The sequence below is a fragment of the Eumetopias jubatus genome, unplaced genomic scaffold, assembly GCF_037043125.1.
Source record: "Eumetopias jubatus isolate StellerSeaLion01/CBP00866 unplaced genomic scaffold, mEumJub1_p1.0 scaffold_1, whole genome shotgun sequence".
NCBI classification, from domain to species: Eukaryota; Metazoa; Chordata; class Mammalia; order Carnivora; family Otariidae; genus Eumetopias; species Eumetopias jubatus.
The window spans coordinates 123587383-123606073 of NW_028274807.1; the positions used below are offsets into that span (position 1 = coordinate 123587383).

At 38.1% G+C, this 18691-nt stretch overlaps 1 protein-coding gene and 1 non-coding gene across 3 annotated transcripts in view; one reads left to right on the forward strand and one right to left on the reverse strand.

Moving 5' to 3' along the window:
* Positions 1–18691, forward strand: part of STAG1 (STAG1 cohesin complex component) — a 423203-nt gene that overhangs the window by 163642 nt on the left and 240870 nt on the right. The window lies entirely within an intron of this gene.
* Positions 17150–17253, reverse strand: LOC114205757 (U6 spliceosomal RNA). Its single transcript, XR_003608464.1, has one exon. It is a non-coding gene; the product is annotated as a U6 spliceosomal RNA (small nuclear RNA).

The window sequence follows — 18691 nt, forward strand, 5'->3', positions numbered from 1 at the left end:
GCCTCCATGTATTTGAGTTCTTTCCGACTTTCCTCTTGTGGTTGAGTTCTAGTTTCAAAGCATTGTGGTCTGAAAATATGCAGGGAATGATCCCAATCTTTTGGTACCGATTGAGACCTGATTTGTGACCTAGGATGTGATCAATTCTGGAGAATGTTCCATGGGCACTAGAGAAGAATGTGTATTCCGTTGCTTTGGGATGGAATGTTCTGAATATGTCTGTGAAGTCCATTTGGTCCAGTGTGTCATTTAAAGTCTTTATTTCCTTGTTGATCTTTTGCTTAGATGATCTGTCCATTTCAGTCAGGGGGGTGTTAAAGTCCCCCACTATTATTGTATTGTTGTCAATGTGTTTCTTTGCTTTTGTTATTAATTGCCTTATATAATTGGCTGCTCCCATGTTCGGGGCATAGATATTTACAATTGTTAGATCTTCTTGTTGGATAGACCCTTTAAGTAGGATATAGTGTCCTTCCTCATCTCTTATTACAGTCTTTGTTTTAAAATCTAGTTTGTCTGATATAAGGATTGCCACCCCAGCTTTCTTTTGGTGTCCATTAGCATGGTAAATGGTTTTCCACCCCCTCACTTTCAATCTGGGGGTGTCTTTGGGTGTAAAATGAGTCTCTTGCAGACAGCATATTGATGGGTCTTGAGATTTTATTTATTTTTTTGACAGAGAGAGACACAGTGAGAGAGGGAGCACAAGCAGGGGGAGTGGGAGAGGGAGAAGCGGGCTTTCCGTGGAGTAGGGAGCCTGATGCGGGGCTCAATCCCAGGACCCTGGGATCATGACCTGAGCCGAAGGCAGACGCTTAATGACTGAGCCACCCAGGCACCCCTGCCTCATTGTTAATGTATAGAAATGCAGCTGACTTCTGTGCGTTAATTTTTACATCCTGCGACTTTGCTGAATTCCTGTATGATTTCTAGCAATTTTTGGGTGGAGTCTTTTGGGTTTTCCACATAGAGTATCTGTCATCTGCGAAGGGTGAAAGTTTGACTTCTTCTTTGCCAGTTCGTATGCCTTTTATTTCTTTTTGTTGTCTGATTGCCCAGGGGTCTGGGCTCAGTGTTAAGTGGCTCTGGATCTCATTATGTGGTCCTGCTTTGCTCCCTGAGGGCTTTCAGCGCTGATGGGGGGCAGGGGATGAAAATGGCAGTGCCCACTATCTCTAGTCCAGGATCTGAAATTTCATGCTCCCCTCTCTTAAGTGAGCCCTCAGAGAAAAGTAGTACATCACTCTTGTCTCCCTGGTATCCCTCTGAACTGTGTGTTCACCCAGTTTGTTACCCAGCGTTTTTAGGCATGCCACCTGTTTTTGAATATCCAAACGTTATGCACTCCTGCAAAGTGGACCTGTGCTGTTCCTTTCCAGGGTTGGAAGGGGGTCTTGTAGCATTTCTCTGTCTTTTGCTCAGCCCCTTTTGGGAGAAGTCGCCCGACATACAGTGGTTTGTGGTTTATGGCAGCATGAAGCAGAAAGCTGGTGCTTAGACTCACTATTTGCAGCCACCTTCCCTCTTTTGATGCTTGGGAACTTTCCCATACTTGGGCACCCCTGTTTGTGACCTCAGGGATCCTGAGCCCATGCGGTCCTATCTGGGATTCCGCCCCACTTGCCCCCTGAGCACTTTTGAGGCCAACTTCTAAATGTTTTGATTTTGTGTTTTGCTGCTTATAACACTTTCCAGGAGTCTGCTTATGGAGGCTTCCTCCCTCCACAGTTTATCTTCTATAATGTGGCCTCAGATTCACATCTCTGTACCTCATACCCTGCAGAATGTGGTTGCTTTTCTGTTTGTAGAACTGCAGCAATTCATTGTTTTCTCAGATCTCTGGTTAACTTTGGAGGTGTTCAGAATGATTTGATAACTATTCTAGGGACCAGATGAAATTAGGGTCGCCTACTCTTCCACCACCTGAACTCTTCCCCTGGAAATATCTATTTTGCAATGCCAACAAATTGGACAACCTAGAAGAAATGGAGGAATTCCTAGAAACATAAAACCTTGAAATTGAATCTGGAAGAAATAAGAAAATGTGAACAGACTGATGGTTAGCGACAAAATTGAGTCAGGAGCGGGGGAAAAAAAAATCCCAAAAACTCCCACCACCACCAAGTCCAGGACCAGATGGTTTCTCAGGCAAATTCTACTAAACATTTAAAGAAGAGTTAATAACTGTACTTCTCAAACTATTCCAAAAAATTGATGAGGAAGAAAAGCTTCCAAATTCATTCTATAAGGCTAGCATTACTCTGATTCCCAAACCAGGTAAAGATAGTACCAAAAAAAAAGGAGGGCGGGAACACTACATCCCAGTATCTCTGATGAACATAGATGCAAAAATCCTCAACAAAATATTAACAAGCCGAATCTGATAATACATTTAAAAACTTATTCACCATGATCAAGTGGGATTTATTCCCGTGATGCAGAGTTGCTCAGTATTCACAAACCAATGAATGTGATACATTACATTAATAACAAAAAAGATAAAAACCGTCTCATCTCCACAAATGCAGAAAAAGCATTTGACAAAGTACAACATCCAGTCATGATAAAAACCCTAAGAAAAATAGGTTTAGAGGGAACATATTTCAACAACAAAAAAAGCCCATATATGAATAACCCACAGCTAACATCATACTCCAGTGGTGAAAACTGAGGCCCTTGCCTTTAAGATAAACAGGACAAGAATGTCCACTCTCACCACTTTCATTGTACTGGACGTCCTAGCCAGAGGAATCAGTCAAGAAAAAGAAATAAAAGACATCCATGTTGGTGAAGAAGCAAAGCTTTCAGTATTTGCAGATGACATTATTCTATATGTAGAAAACCCTAAAGACCACCCAAAACCACCGGAACTGATAAGTGAACTCAATATAAGTCCTAAAATAAAAAATTAGTATACAGAAACCTATTGCATATCTTTACACTAGTAATAAAGTAGCAGAAATTAAGGAAACTGTCCCATTTACAGTTGAACCACAAAGAATGAAATATCACAGAACAAACTTAACCAGGAGGTGAGAGACCTATACTCAGAAAACTATTTAATATTGATGAAATAAATTGAAGGTAACAAACACATGGAAAGATCGTGAATTGGATTAACTAATATTGTTAAAATGTCCATACTACCCAAAGCAATTTGCAGATTTAATGCAGTTCCTATCAAAATACCAGCAACATTTTTCACAGAACTGGAACAAATAATCCTGAAATTTGTATGGAACTATAGAAGACCCAGCATAGCCAAAGTAATCTTGAAAAGGAAGAACAAAGCCAGAAGTATCAGAATCCCAGATTTCAAGGTATTTTATAAAGCTGTAGTAATTGAAACAGTATGGTTCTGGCACAAAAATAGATGTATAGATCAGTGGAACAAAATAGAGTCTAGAAATAAACGCATGCTTATATGGTCAGTTAATCTATGACAAAGGAGGTAAGAATGTACAATGGGGCAAAAAATTCTTTTTAACAGATGGTGTTGGGAAAAGTGGACAGCTACATGCAAAAGAATGAAACTGGGCCACTTTCTTACACCATACACATAAATAAACTCAAAATGGATTAAAGACCTAAATGTGAGACCTGAAGCTATAAAATTCCTAGAAGAAAACATAGGCAGTAAATTCTTTGACCTTGGCTATAGAAACACTTACTAGATATGTCTACTCTGGCAAGGGAAACAAAAGCAAAACTAAACTATTGGCACTACACCGAAATAACAAGGACTTGCATAGCAAAGGAAACCATCAACAGAATAAAAAGAATAAAAACAGAACCTACTGAATGGGCGATGCAAATGATATGTCTTAACTAGGGGTCAATATCCAAAATATATAAAAAATTTATACACCTGTACTCCAAAAGAACAAATAATCCAATTAAAAATGGGCAGAGGACCTGAATAGGCATTTTTCTAAAAACATAGGCAAAAGACACATGAAAAGATGTTCAACATCACTGATTATCAGGGCACTGCAAATAAAAACCACAATGAGATATTATTTTATACCTGTCAAAATGGCTAAAACAAAAAAGTACAAGAACTAACAAGTGTTGGCAAGGATGTGGAAAAAAAGGAACCCCCATGCACTATTGGTGGGAATACAATTGGTGTAGCCATTATGGAAAACGGTATGGAGTTTCTTCAAAAAATTAAAAATGGAACTACCATATGATCCAGTAATTCCACTTCTGTGTATTTGCCCAAAGAAAATGAAAACACTAATTTGAAAAGATATGTACATCCCTATGTTTATTGCAGCATCATTTACAATAGCCAAGATATGGAAGTATTCTTAGTGTCCATTGATAGATGAATGGATGAAGATGTGGTACACACAGACAGGCACACACACTATATTTCCCAGCCATAAAGAAGAGTGAGATCTTGCCATTTGCAACAACATGGTTGGACCTAGGGTGTAATGCTATGTGAAATACAGAGAAAAACAAATACTGTATTATTTATTCACGTAGTAGTTATGAAACAAAACAAGTGAACAAAGAATGGTAAAGAAATACAATAAAAAAGGTCTCAAAAACAGAGAACAAACCGATGGTTGCCAAAGAGCAGTTGGGTTGCATCAGGGGTGTGAAATAGATATAGGGGAGTAAGTCTACACTTATCTTGATGAGCACTGAGAAATGTATAAAATTTTGAATCATTGTATTTTACACCTGAAACTAATAACACTCTATGTTAATTTTACTTGAATTAAAAAGTAGGGGCACCTGGGTGGCTCAGTCGTGCCTTCGGCTCAGATCATGATCCCAGGGTCCTGGGATCGAGCCCTGCATTGGGCTCCCTGCTCTGCAGGAAGCCTGCTTCTCCCTCTCCTGCTCCCCCTGCTTGTGTTCCCTCTCTCGCTGTATCTCTCTGTCAAATAAATAAATAAAATCTTTAAAAAAAGAAAAAATATGTATTTTCCAAAACCCTGGTAACACTGAGACTTACAATTTTATAATAGTATTTATCATTTTGAAAGACAAAAATGGTGGCATTTTGAATTCTCAGGAATTTTTTTCTTTGAGTATTAGTAACTCAGGTTACATTTTTCTGAAATATTTATTGTCCATTTACATTTCCTTTAAACGTCTTTTAAAATTCATTTATGTATATAAGGCAGAAACAATAAAAATTTAAGGATTGTTTTTGGTATTGCTGAAGTGATTGAAAAGTACAAATTAATTAGCTAAGAAAATTCTGAAAATGAGTAATGAGAGGCTCACTCTACTAATTGGTAGACTGTATCATAAAGCTGCAGAAAATATTAATGTATGTCATTGGTTCAGCAACTGGCAGATGGATCAGTTGAACAAAAGCAGACCTAAGTATATATAATAATTAATGTTAAAAATGATGTTCTGCCTCTTTCTCCATAATTGACCACTAATTAACAACTTGTAGAGAACATATCTGTTACATCATACCATCCCCCCAAATCTAGATGTAATGAACAATAATGTAATAAAATAATTAGAAAAAATGTAGATGAAATACTGTTGGATTTGAGAATTCTAAAAGTATAAAAGCAAACAAAGTAAATATTTTACTTGTTTAAATCCTATGAATACTTAGCCTTTTACCATTATATATAATATTTCCTGTTTAGTGCTTCTTATCTTTAATGTCAATTTGATGTTAATATTGCCACTTCAGTATTTCTATTTTTGTTTATCTTTTGTTCTACATCTTTATTTTCTTCTTTTTATAAACCACATTTTATTTATTTTTATCTAAACAATACATGCACATGATAATAAAATGATACAGTGACCAAAATAGCAGCCCCCTCCCTTTTCCTGCCCACCCCCAGACCTGCTTCTTAAATTTTTCATTTCTTTTCTTTTTTTTTCTTCTGGTATTTACATAATTTTATTTTTGACAGCATTGTGCTAATTGAATAGGATCAGGAAGTAGCAGACACATTTTAAGCCTTACTAAGATATATATGAAATAGAGGTTGGAAGAAAACCCCCTAAAAGTCTGGGGGCCAGTGGCTATCTCACTAAAATATCTGGCCATTCAGTGGTCCTGGGCATGTCATCAAAAGAGTGGAGGAGGGTGGTGTTTTCTGGAATGTAAAGATGATGGAGGTGTCTGTGGATTGTTACGGTGAGCAGACTCAAATGTGGCCCCTAATGACTGCCACTTCCTGGTATTCATGCTCTTGACCCCTTCCTTCGAGTGAGACTTGTGACTTGCTTCTAATCATCAGTTACAGCCACAATGATATAGGGCAATTCTGGGATTACATTACGTTACGTATGATGCTGTCTTGCTAGCACACTTGCTCTAGGGTTTTTTCTTGTTGGTTTGACAAAGTAAGTTGATGTTGGGGATGCCTATATGTCAAGGAACTGTTCATATCTTCTTGGACTAGAGAGTTGTCTCCAACCACTTGCTAGCAGGAGGTCAGGGACCTCAGTTCTACAACCAATCACAAGGAAGTAAATTCTTCCAACAATGTAAGTGAGCTTGGAAGTGGATTCTTTTCCATTTGAGCCTCCAAATAAGAATATAGAGCAGTAAACACCTTGATTGCAGTCAAGTGAGACCCTAAGCAGATTTAGGTGAGCTGTGTCTAGACTCCTGACTCACAGAAATTGTGAGATAATAGATGGCCAAGACAACTTACATTGTGGCAGAGAGCAGGCACATTAACATAGTGCAGAAGCAACAGTGGGAAAGTATCCTTATTCGCAATCCCTGTACTTTATACACAATAACGACTTACTTTGAGAGGTCTTTTTTATTTGGAGAAAAAGACATTAGCTTGGTCAGTAGCTGCATATCAGGAGCTAGGAATTGCAATTAAAGTGAAAGTCACTACTTGATTAAGTTTTTGATAATCTATAGTTCTCTAGGATCTGTCTTTTATGTAGGCTGAACTGGTGAGTTTAGTGGGGATGTAATAGTGTTCACCACCTCTGTTTTTTGAAGTCTTAATTAAACTCGGCACCTACTCCAGGGATATAACATTGCTTCTAGTTTATTGTTTTGATAAGGAGAGGAAATTCGATGAACTTTAGACATTCCTACCATTATATCCCTTACGTCATGGGTCAGAAAGTCCAAATGGGGTTCTTCCAGTTGCCAAATATGTCTTTTCCAAGTGTTTGTTTAGGAACCAAGGAAATAACCACAGAGTGGGTCCCTGGACTATTTATGTTCACTATCAGTTAGACTTGATTTACAACCCCATGTATCACCTGACCATCATAAGCCCCTAATTTAACTGGTGGACCACAGTAGCATTTTGGATCCCCAGAAATTAAGATCAGTTCAGAGATGGTGTTTATTTATACACAAAATGTCTAGATAATTCCTTTTCAAAGTGCATCGTACCTCTAATTAATAGCTGCAAATCTCTGAGGAAAGATTAGAGGATGTATGGTGTGTACTTGTAATAGTTATGCAAGGTTTTTCTTCAAGGAACCTACCTGGTCTCCATGTCTTTTAATGTTCTCTGGGTCTTTGAACTAACTCAGGGTTGTCAACTAGTGAAGGCTGTAACTTTCCACCATGTTGGTTGATATAAGTTAAACTTCTGGCTACCAGACCTAGAATTTTTTCTGTTGCATAAATCAAACAGTATTATGGTAGGCTTCAAGCTTTTTTGTTCCCAGAGGTACTCTAATCATTATCTATTGCCAAAGATCTCTGTAGGGCAAGACATTCTGATTACCAGTACATCCCTGCTGCCCTTAACAAATAATGTTCCCATCTTACCTTTCATGATTAGATGTGGCTACTTGGGCTGTGTTACCTTGGATGCCATCATCTCCCTTGAAACCTGGAAGGTTTTCTTAATGGCCACATACCCTATACTCATACCTGACTTACATAAGAGACTAGTCACAGACCTTTATAAGGATGTAGATCCTCCCTTTACCAGTGTGGTTCTCATTGCTTTCTGGGCCTTCTTGTAGAACATAGTTGAGGAGGAGTAGGGGTATGAAATTCTTAAAAGATAAATCCAGCCCCATATTCCTAAATCATTGGATTTTTTACTCCCTCCATATGCCAAGGAAGCTTGGTCATCTCACCCTTTAAAGGCAGCTTTTATCTCACCAACCAGGTAAGGTATTACAGTCATTTCTAGCTACATGAACTAACACGTTAAATCTGGAGTCTCCAGTAAGTGCACTCCTATCCATTAATTTGGCCTGATGTAGCATTATATTTCATCCCCCTTGGTCAGTTGCTTTTAGAATCCACTATCATATGTAGCTCTTGAGTTTCTGTTGGGTATTTAAGCTCTTTCCTGCTGGGTCATTGTGTGTACTTATCTTTCTGGAGCATATTGAGATTTGACCCTAATTATGGATCTAGAGGTAATAGAGATGGTTGTGGGTCTTAATGAGCATTCCCCTTCAAGGTTATCTGCCCACGTGAGATTATCAGAGATTTTTCAAGCCAGAGAAGGCTAGTGTTCTCAGACACTGGAAAGCAAGCTACTTTCACTGGTATTGGAGGCTCCCAATTATGAGTAGGGTTTGGGGAGGGAGGAATGGGGACAGGTTCAAAATTGTTAAGTTTCACGTAGGACAAACCAGGTATCTCTCTTCCCAGTTTCAGGATCCCATTCTTTTCCTCATCCAGGTCCTAATTTTCAAATGAGAAACTTGATGAGACCGAATTCAACTGTTGTTGTAATTCAGCAACCTACACAATTAAATTTTTGCCTTGTTTGGGGCTCCTGGGTGGGTCAGTTGGTTGGGCGTCTGCCTTCGGCTCAGGTCATGATCCTGGAGTCCTGGGATCAAGCCCCACATTGGGCTCTCTGCTCAGCGAGGAGCCTGCTTGTCTCTCTCCCTCTGCTGCTCCCCTGCTTATATTCTCTCTCTCTCTCTCTCTCTCTCTCTCTCTGTGTCAAATAAATAAATAATAAATTTTTGCCTTGATTTTCAGCAGTATCAGCCCCACACCTATAAGAAAGAAGATAATTCTTCTAGGGGAATCCGGGAAGCTCTCTGGTTCTCTCATTGTGACTGAGAGTTAATGGACTGAGCTTGACATTTTCTAAGTGCTCAAGTATACACAAAAGGATCTGTTTTATATTACTGTCCTTATAGTTATCATTAGTGCCATAATGGCAAATACAACAGCCACTTAAGCTTTCAGAGATATGCTTGAGTTGATGCTTCATCACAGTGTACCACAGGTGATAGCTTGATTGGTTTTCTGAAACTACTGCATGTCATAGATTACTAGTATTCCTTTTCCTTGGCGAGGAGCTCAGCCCTGTGCTTAATCCCAAGAGTGTGACCAAACCAATCCCCAAATCTAATCTTTACTGGTTTATCTTCTGGAACCACTCCTGGGACCCATTCTGAACCAATCTGGATTTAACCCAGAGTCAGAAACCACACAGTTATTTGAATTGGTAAAATTATATGTAATTAATAAATTATGATAAAGGAATAACTATAAAGATGTAAAGATAACACTAAATGAGACTCTAGAGTTCAAAGACATTTCTCAAGGGAAGAAAGACTTGGATGTGCTGGTCCTTTTCCTCATACTTGGGTTTGGACATTGTTGGAGAATGTGGGTTTGCAGCCTGTTGAATGACAGAGGGGTTCACTGGATTGCCTTAGCCAGAGCTGGTTCACATTTGCTAGGTAGCAGGAAGCAACATTCTGAGATATAGTCGTGTTGACTATGGTAGACAGTATTACAGAGGAAGATGAGGCACTGCTGCCAGATAAGACTTGGAGCATGCCAGTGTCTGTGTTGGGAGGGCTGCATCAAGAGGGTAATCACCAATCCCAGGCTGGGGCACAAGAATACCGAAGAAATGCACACTCTTAGCATGAGGATGAGATAGACCACCACTGATGGATTATGCAGCAAGAATAAAAAACACAAAACTCTTGACATAGCAAAACCAGGAAGAGAAGTCCCCCTTCTTCCTTGAGTGTCCTTTCAGAGCCCTGTGCTAATAATTAGCTTAACATAGTATTTACTTTGAAGGAGAAGTGCTTGTAAAGTCTAGTCCATTATTATAGAGCAGATACTGGTGGGGTAACTTTGGTGCTGAGGCACAGTAAATTGGTAATTGTGCAGAGGTTTTCCTCAGGTGTTTGGTGTTTGCAGCTATTTGCTTGAGAGAGAGGCATTGAATGCAGATGGATGCTTTGTCTGGGAGTAGAGTTTGTATATGTTGTGTTTAATTATTGGTCCTGGGATTTATAAGATTTTCTCTTTTTCCTTGGAATTCATGAATTTTACCTGGCTATGCTTATATGTGTCATTTTCCCATTCTGTCAGAATTAGATAAGCCATGTTTTTGTTCAGATTTAAAACTTTTATTGATCAGGTAGATTTTCCTCTTAAAATGATCAGCTTAATTGTGTTTCTTTTCATTCCTTGTTAAACACCTGTATATTTTATATCTCCTGTATACATCTGCCAAGTATTTTACCCCTTTCCATATGAATTCTATTTGTATATTTTTCTTTTATCTTGAGATTCCCCCCCCACTGAACTTCCAGGACATTACATTCATTTTCCATAGTGATTATTCTTTCATTGAACCAATGAGAATTTAAATTTGAAAGTTTTTTATTTTTTAAACTTCGAGAATATCCTTTCCATTCTTTAAATTTTCCATCTGTTTCAAATATACCCATCTTGGCTGATGAGTGAGTCTTATTTTGCTTTGACTTCTTAAGGCTTTTTTCAATGTGGATGGTCAAGTCAAATTATTAGGATCCCTCCTTTGGCACAAATTCATGTATATAATAGGTGTTGTCATGGTCTCCATTCCTGTGAGTATCACATAACCAACAGTTCTTTTAGTTGGATAGTACTTTTCCAGCCTTAGGAATAGGAGGCAACTCAGCTTAATCCTAGTGGTCCCCTGGAGTTCCTCTGCGGCCAAGAATTTATAGCAGGCCTTCCTAGGACCACATACCTCAGGGCTTCTACTATCCTAAAGAAGATTAAGTAATCTCTGAAGGCTCCAGTTTTTGAAGGAAGAAGTAGCAGCAGTCTTTGCAGGCTTTGTTTTTTGGTTTCCTTTTGGCTGGTATCTACCCATCTCATGCTTAGCTCTCAGAAAGTACTTAATTTTGCACTGTTTCTTTTCTCTAACAACCCCTGCAAGAATCCATAGCCTTGCTTGCATCCTGCAGGCTTTGCTACCTTGCTTGCCCTAGCAGTTGTTTTGTCCTAAATGGAAGTGTGATGACCATTATATCAAGAATTCATATTCAAGTTGTCATCTGCAAAATTTCTCAGATGAGAACTTCTGCAAGATAAATATCACAAATGCAAAGACATGTTATGAACCGGAGAAAAATATTACAAAAGCTTGACATTAAGAGGAATGATAGTTAAAGTATCATTTTAATTTTTCTTTACCATTTTATTTAGACATGCTTATTACAGTATTCAGGCTTATGTACTTGTTGGTAGTGTCTTTCCGTTTCAAAGCAGATAATACGAAACAAAAGAGAAAACTAAGATTAGTGTCAAGTGAAATTATGAAATATGCTGTGTATGGGACATAGTGTTTATTTGTCTGAAAAATGGCTGTGTATGGGACATAGTGTTTATTTGTCTGAAAAATGGCATTATAATCTGTGATTCCATTCCTAACTGTGAAATAAAATCTGGCCTGTCATTGAAGGGTCACACCATTTATCTGAGCTTAAAAACAAATTTCTCTGAATGTGTGCAATAATATAATTGTGTAAAAGGGCAGCGATGGGATCACATTGGCCAGAAACCGCAGTTAGTTAATACAGTAGGAATAGGAGTAGCAGTGAAAGAAATAGCATTACATGTGTAGGATCAGTCTGGTTTTTTCCCTTGAAGTGTTTACTTTAAAAAAAAAAAAAGTCTTTGGAGAGCTCTGAAAACCCAAGAACATTTTAGCTTATACCTGAGGGTAAAATAACAGTCTAGTCTCATGGTGTAATAAAGAACTCTCAGTCTACCTGTGTAGTATTTACATTTACATTCACGGAAAACATGTATATGATATTGCTAAAAGCTATATGGAAAAAATCATCTAAATATTAATTATTATATAGTCATTCTCACTTTGGAAGAGGGAGGGCCCTTCATTTAAGATTTCTAGTTAGGGTCTTTAGTTTACAATGTAGTATGTTATCTTTGCCATCTGCTTGTCTTCCTCTGAAGCAGATGAATCTACTCTTAAGCAACACTATAGAATACTAATTCTCTATGTCCTTGTCTGCTTAACCAAGGTCTTATCAAATGGCCTGCAGAAAGAAGTATATTTATCTACTAGAGTTTGAAGAATATGCACTCAGTGTACTGTGTAGAGATCCAGATTGAATTGATTGAGTTTTCTTTTAGGTTTAGCTTACAAAAAGCCTAGAAGAAGATTTAAAACTCACTTTTAACTACAACATTGACTGTTTTGTGCCACATATTTGTATCTCCTCTTTGAACCTTGACTTTTTTTGTTGTTTTTGCTTTAGTTTTTCTTTCCCAATTTTTAAAATGTTATTTTTCTAAATACCTCGAATTCTTTATCATACTCTCCTCTGTTTTAATATGATAAAATTGTTATAGCAAATGTAATGATTTTTCTCATTTTACCCAAAGTGGTAATGTATAACTACCAAGCCTGAATTATAAAAATCTGCCATGCTTTTCTTTGTTTTCCTCTTTATCAGTTGGATATTGGTTTCTCAGGGTCAACCTTGGAAGCCTCTTATAGGGGATCATAGAGTTTCTGTCAGCTTAGGTCCCAGAATGATTGTGTGACTTTAACTTATAATTCAGATATTCAAAAGCTGTGACCTTCTCTTTGAGAGACTGTAGGTATGTTACCAGAAGTGTTCTTTGTGGGGTTACTGGCTGCCTCAGTCAGTAGAGTATGTGAATCTTGATCTTGGGGTTGTAAGTTCGAGCCCACGTTGGGTGTAGAGATCACTTAAAAAAAAAAAGTGTTCTTACTGGTGATCTTGAAACTGTACTGCTTATCTTTCCTTACTCCTTAAATGGGGACAACTCGTGTTGAAATATAATAGGAGGGCACCTGGGTGGCTCAGTCAGTTAAGCGTCTGCCTTTGGTTCAGGTCATGATCCCAGGGTGCTGGGATTGAGTCCCACATATAGGGCTCCCTGCTCAGCAGGGAGTCTGCTTCTCCCTCTCCCTCTGCTGCTCCTCCTGTTTGTGCTCGCTCTCTCTCTGTGTCAAATAAACAAAATCTTCAAAAAAAAAAAGAAATGTAATAGGAGTTTCTTAAGGTGGAAGCTTAAATCGTTGAATTAGACCTTTTTTTTGGTAAATATTTAAAGCTATATATTTCTCTCTAAACACTGTTTTAGACTAAGTTCTAAAAATCTGCATTCTACAGATTTTGATAATGTGTTTTCTTCATAATGTGTATCTTCCTGATAAATTTGCCACTTTATTATTATAAAATGCTTCTTTTAATATTTGTTATACTCCTTGTCTTGATTTCTACTTTTGTCTGATAGAAATATAATCATAACAGCTTTATTATAAAGTTTGTATGATGCGTATTTTTTTCATTCTTTCAGTACAATCTGTGCTTCTATATGTAAAGTGTGTCTCTTGTAGATACCATGTGATTGGGTCTTTTTATATAGTCTGGATGGTCTTTGTCTTTCAAGAGGAATGTTTAGTCTATTTGCTTCGTTTTGTTTTAGTTTTCTTAGTCTGGAAAGTTTTTATTTTCCTTTTATTTGAAATACTTTTTGCTGGATAAAAAATGTTGCGTTTTTTCTTTTTTCCCTCATTTTTATTGAGATGCGGTTGACATATAACATTGTGTAAGTTTAAAGTGTGTAACTTTGATTTATTTGTATATTGCAAAATGATTACCACTATAGCATTAGCTAATAACACACCATCCCTTTGTATTATTTCCATTTGTTTTTTGTGGTGATAACATTTAAAATTATAGAATACAGTATTATTAGCTATAATCATCATTCTGTACATTATCCCCAGAACTTGTTAATCTTATAATTGGAAGTTTATATCCTTTGACTGATTCTTTCCCATTTCCCCTATCTTCCAGTCCCTGGTAACCACCACTCTATGTCTGTTTCTCTGAGTTTGGCTTTTTTTTTAGATTCCCTATATAAGTGAAATCAGGCAGTATATTTTTCTCAGTCTGACTTATTTCACTTAGCATTATGACTTGAAGGTTTATCCAGGTTATTACAAGTGACAGGATTTCCTTCTTTCTCTTGGCTGAAAAGTATTCCAATGTACATATACCACATTTTCCTATTCATTCATCCATTGATGGGCACTTAGGTTGTTTCCATATTTTGGCCTTTGTGAAAAATGATGCAGTGAACATGAGAGTGCATCTATCTCTACAAGGTACCCCCACTTCTTTGTTTATGTTTTTGATGTCACATTTACATTTTTTTATATTGTGTGTTCATTAAAGTGATAGCTATTTTTAATATTTTTGTCCTTTAACCTTTATGCTAAAGTAGTTAACACACTACCATATTATAATATTAGGGGTTCTGAATCTGTCTATGTGCTTTGTGTGTCATATATTATCATGGTCTTTTTTAAAGATTTTATTTATTTGAGAGAGAGAGAGAGAGAGAGAAAGAACAAGTGGGGGGAGAGGGAAAGACAGACTCCCCACTGAGCAGGGAGCCTGACATGGGGCTCAGTCCTGAGACTCCAGGATCATGACCTGAGCTGAAGGCAGATGCTTAAGCAACTGAGCCACCCAGGAGTTCTATATTTTGTCATGTTTTCATGTTAATAATAGAGTCCTTTTGTTTCAGCTCAAATCTCTTTTCAGCATTTCTTGTAATGCAGGTTTAGTGGTGATGAGTTCCCTCAACTTTTGTTTAGGGAAGGTCTTTATTTCACTTTCAGTTTTGAAGGACAGCATTACTAGGTAAAGTATTCTTGGTTGATAGTTTCTTTCTTTTAGCACTTTGAATTTGTCTTTCCATTTTCTCCTGGCCTGCAAGGTATCTGTATCTTGTTTTGGGATCAGGGTAATGCTTGCCTCTTAAAGTGAGTTTGGTAAAGTTTCCTCCTCTTCTATTAGAAAGGATTTGTATTAATTCTAATTTGAATGTTTGGTAGAATTCACCAGAGAAGCTGACTCGTCCTGTACTGTTGTTTGTTAGGAGGCTTTTCATAACTTATTTAGTCTCCTTACTAGTAAGTGCAGGTTTTCTATTAGATAATGGTTTGGTCTCGGGAGTTTTTATTTTCTAAGAATTTATCCATTTTTTCTAAGTTGTCTAATTTCTTAGCATATGATTATTATAGTAATATCTTATGATCCTTTCTATTTCAGTGGTATCAGTCATAACATGTCTTATGTTTGATTTTGAGTCATCTTTCTTCTAGACGAGTCCAAAGGTTTGTCAGTTTTGTTCATCTTTTCAAAGAAGCAGCTCTTAGTTTCACTGTTCTTTTCTATTATCCTTTTAGTTTTTATTTCACTTATTTCTACTCTCATCTTTATTATTTCCTTCTAACTTTGGGCTTTATTTGTTCTTTTTTTTTTCTAGTTCCTTTAGGTATACAGTTAGGTTATATATTTGAGGTTTTTATTGTTTCTTGATATAAGCATTTATCACTGTGAGCTTCCCAGTTAGAACTGCTTTTGCTCCATCCCAGAAATTTTGGTATGTTAAATTTACATTTTCCTGTGTTTCAAGGGAAGAAGAAAAGAATAGAGAAGAACTACAAAGATAGCCAGGAAATAAACAAAATGGCATTAAGTACATACTTATCATTAATTACTTTAAACGTAAATGGACTAAATTTGCAAATCAGAAGACATGGAGCAGCTGAATGGATAACAATAAGAAGATCCATCTACATGGTGAGAGACTCACCTTAGATATAAGGACTCACGTGGCCTTAAATCAAAGAGATGGAAAAAGGTATCCCATGCAAATGGAAACTGTAAGAAAGCTGGATTAGCTATATTTATACCAGCCAAAATAGATTTTAAAAACAAGGATTGTAATACAAGACAACAAATCCTGTTATGTAATGATAAAGGGGTCAATCCAATAAGATGATACAGCATTTGTAAATATTTATGCACCCAACATAGGAGCACCTAAATATGTAAAGAAAATATTAAAGAGACCTAAAGGGAGAAATGTACAGCAATCCAATAATAGTGGGGGACTTTAATACCCCACTTACATCAATTCATAGATCATTTATACAGAGTCAGTAAGGAAACCTTAAATGACAGGTTAGACTAAATAGTCCTAACATATATTTGCAAGACATTTCATCCAAAAGAACAGAATACACATTCTTCTGAAGTTCACATGGATCTATTTTCCAAGATAGATCATGTGTTAGGCCAGAAAACAAGTCTTTTTTTTTTAAGATTTTATTTATTCATTTGAGACACAGAGATACAGAGAGAGAAGGAGCATGAGCAGGGGGAGAGGCAGAGGGAGAGGGAGAAGCAGGCTCCCCGCTGAGCCAGGAATCCGATGTGGGGCTCGATCCCAGGACCCCAGGATCATGACCTGAGCTGAAGGCAGATGGTTAACCATCTGAGCCACCCAGGGGCCCCCAGAAAACAAGTCTTAATGATGATCAAAATCATATCAAGCATATTTATTTTACATCCACAATAGTATGAAACTAGAAACTAATTACATGAAAAAAACTGGAAGATCCATAAATATGTGGAGATTAAACTTGCTATTGAACAGTGTGTCAAAAGAAATCAAAAGAGAAATAAAAAAATAACTTGATCCGTTATTTTTTAAAATAAGCTTTCTGTATTTTCTTCTCATTTCCTTTTGGGACTCCAGTGATGTATATGTTATTTCTTTTGTCAGTATGCCATAATTCCCATAAGCTTTCTTCATTCCTTGTCACTCTTCTTTTTGCTGCTATATTTAGAAAATTTCATTTGATCTGTGTTCTAGCTTACTGATTCTCCCTTCAGCTTATTCAAGTTCATTGTTGAAACTCTTACTCAGTTCTTCATTATACTCACTGTATTCTTTAGCTTCAGAATTTCTGTTGTTCTTTCTTACATTTTCTTTCTTTGTACAAACTTTTTATTTTGTTATTATATATTTTTTCTGATATCTTTGTTTATCTGTGTTCTTTTGGACCTCTCTGATTAGGTGTATAATTTTTTTTTTTAAATTTTGGAACACTTAATGAGTTTGGCATGTCATTCTTGCATTGGGGCCATGCTAATCTCTGTATCATTTCAATTTAGTATATGTGCTGCAGAAGCAATCACAAAAAACTATGTTGAATTCTTTGTCCAACAGTTTCTGGATCTGGATTTCTTCGGGCCAGTTACTGGAGGTATACCTCATTCCTTTTGTGGAGACAAAGTTCCTTGATTCTTCATAATCCTGAAGCTGTGTTTTCATGTCTATGCATGAAGAAGCAGTTACCTCTTCCATAAGGGGAGCCTTTTACCTGTGTGTGAGGGCACACTTAATCATGCACTGACCCTTGGTCTACTGGTGTAGGGTGAGCAATGTGGCATGTGGTGGCACTAGGTACAGGAAGGCATGGCATGATGTCTTTTCTGTTCAGGCCACCATGTTCCACTGCATTAACAACCAGGTGGTTTTTAGTGAGCACTGAGGAAAATCTGTACTGACTGCAAGGGCTGTTTGGGTCCTAAGCAACACCTCCAGGTTTGGTAGCTAGGGACCAAGGCAGACAGTGATCGTGGCCAGAGTCAGTGGTGTGCACACACTCAGCTGTGGTGGGTAACTGCAGTTGTCTATGCAGTGGAGGAGACCTGCCTTAGACACAGTTATAGTAATAAGTATCAGTGCTGGTAGCAAGGGCTAGAGCCAAATATGGGCTCACTGGTACCTCTCGAGGCCCTGGCTGGCAATGTGCTCTCCTGTGGTTGCATACTCCCTCCAGGCAAGCACACTGCGGTAGAGGCCATAGGTGGGGTTTGGGGGGGGGTGCAGTTGTGGGTACACAGCCTAGAGGAGCTAGGTACAGGTGGGCAAGTTGGTCCCAGACAGTGGCAGAAGGCAGGGCCTGATCTGAGCCTACCAGCAGCTGCAGGGTTTCTTGGCTTTTGGTACACTCACCAGTGGCTGCCTATTTTTCCCTAGCCTTGTGCATGCATGCTGTAGTGGGAGGCCAGTGATGAGTGTTAGGTCAGTGGTGCACAGCTAGAGGGGTTACCTCTGAGTGTGGGAACAGTGTTCAGTGATGGGGAAGTGGCACTAGGCTGGTGTCTTATACTCACCTAGCTCAAGTGAGTAGAAGCTCAAGTTGGCTGCTTATGTGGCTCATTGGCTCCTGTGGGGCTACAGAGGCGCTCAGGTGACTGGCGTTTTACTCTTCGGCAGCCATAGAGATCCTGCGTGGCTGTGGGGCAGATCTGGTGGTGGCAGGGAAAGGTTTCAGGGAGAGACTCAGGCAGCTGGTTTCAGCCAACAGAAATACCTGTAGGGAGAAATCTGGCAAGATCTGCAGGAGTCCACAGTGGCTGTGCTAATCTTTGGCTTTGTCAGTGGTAAAATATGCCGAGTTTGTCTGCAGAGTAGGTCTGAACCATGATTGCTGCTGGTGCTTGTCTGCTATTAATAGCTTCTGCTTTTATTCCTTGTTCCTAGCTAGCTCAGTACATCTATGGGCTGCTGATCTAGGGGTGAAACCAAAGCTGGACTTATGCACAATGCCCTGCAAGGCTGGGGAGC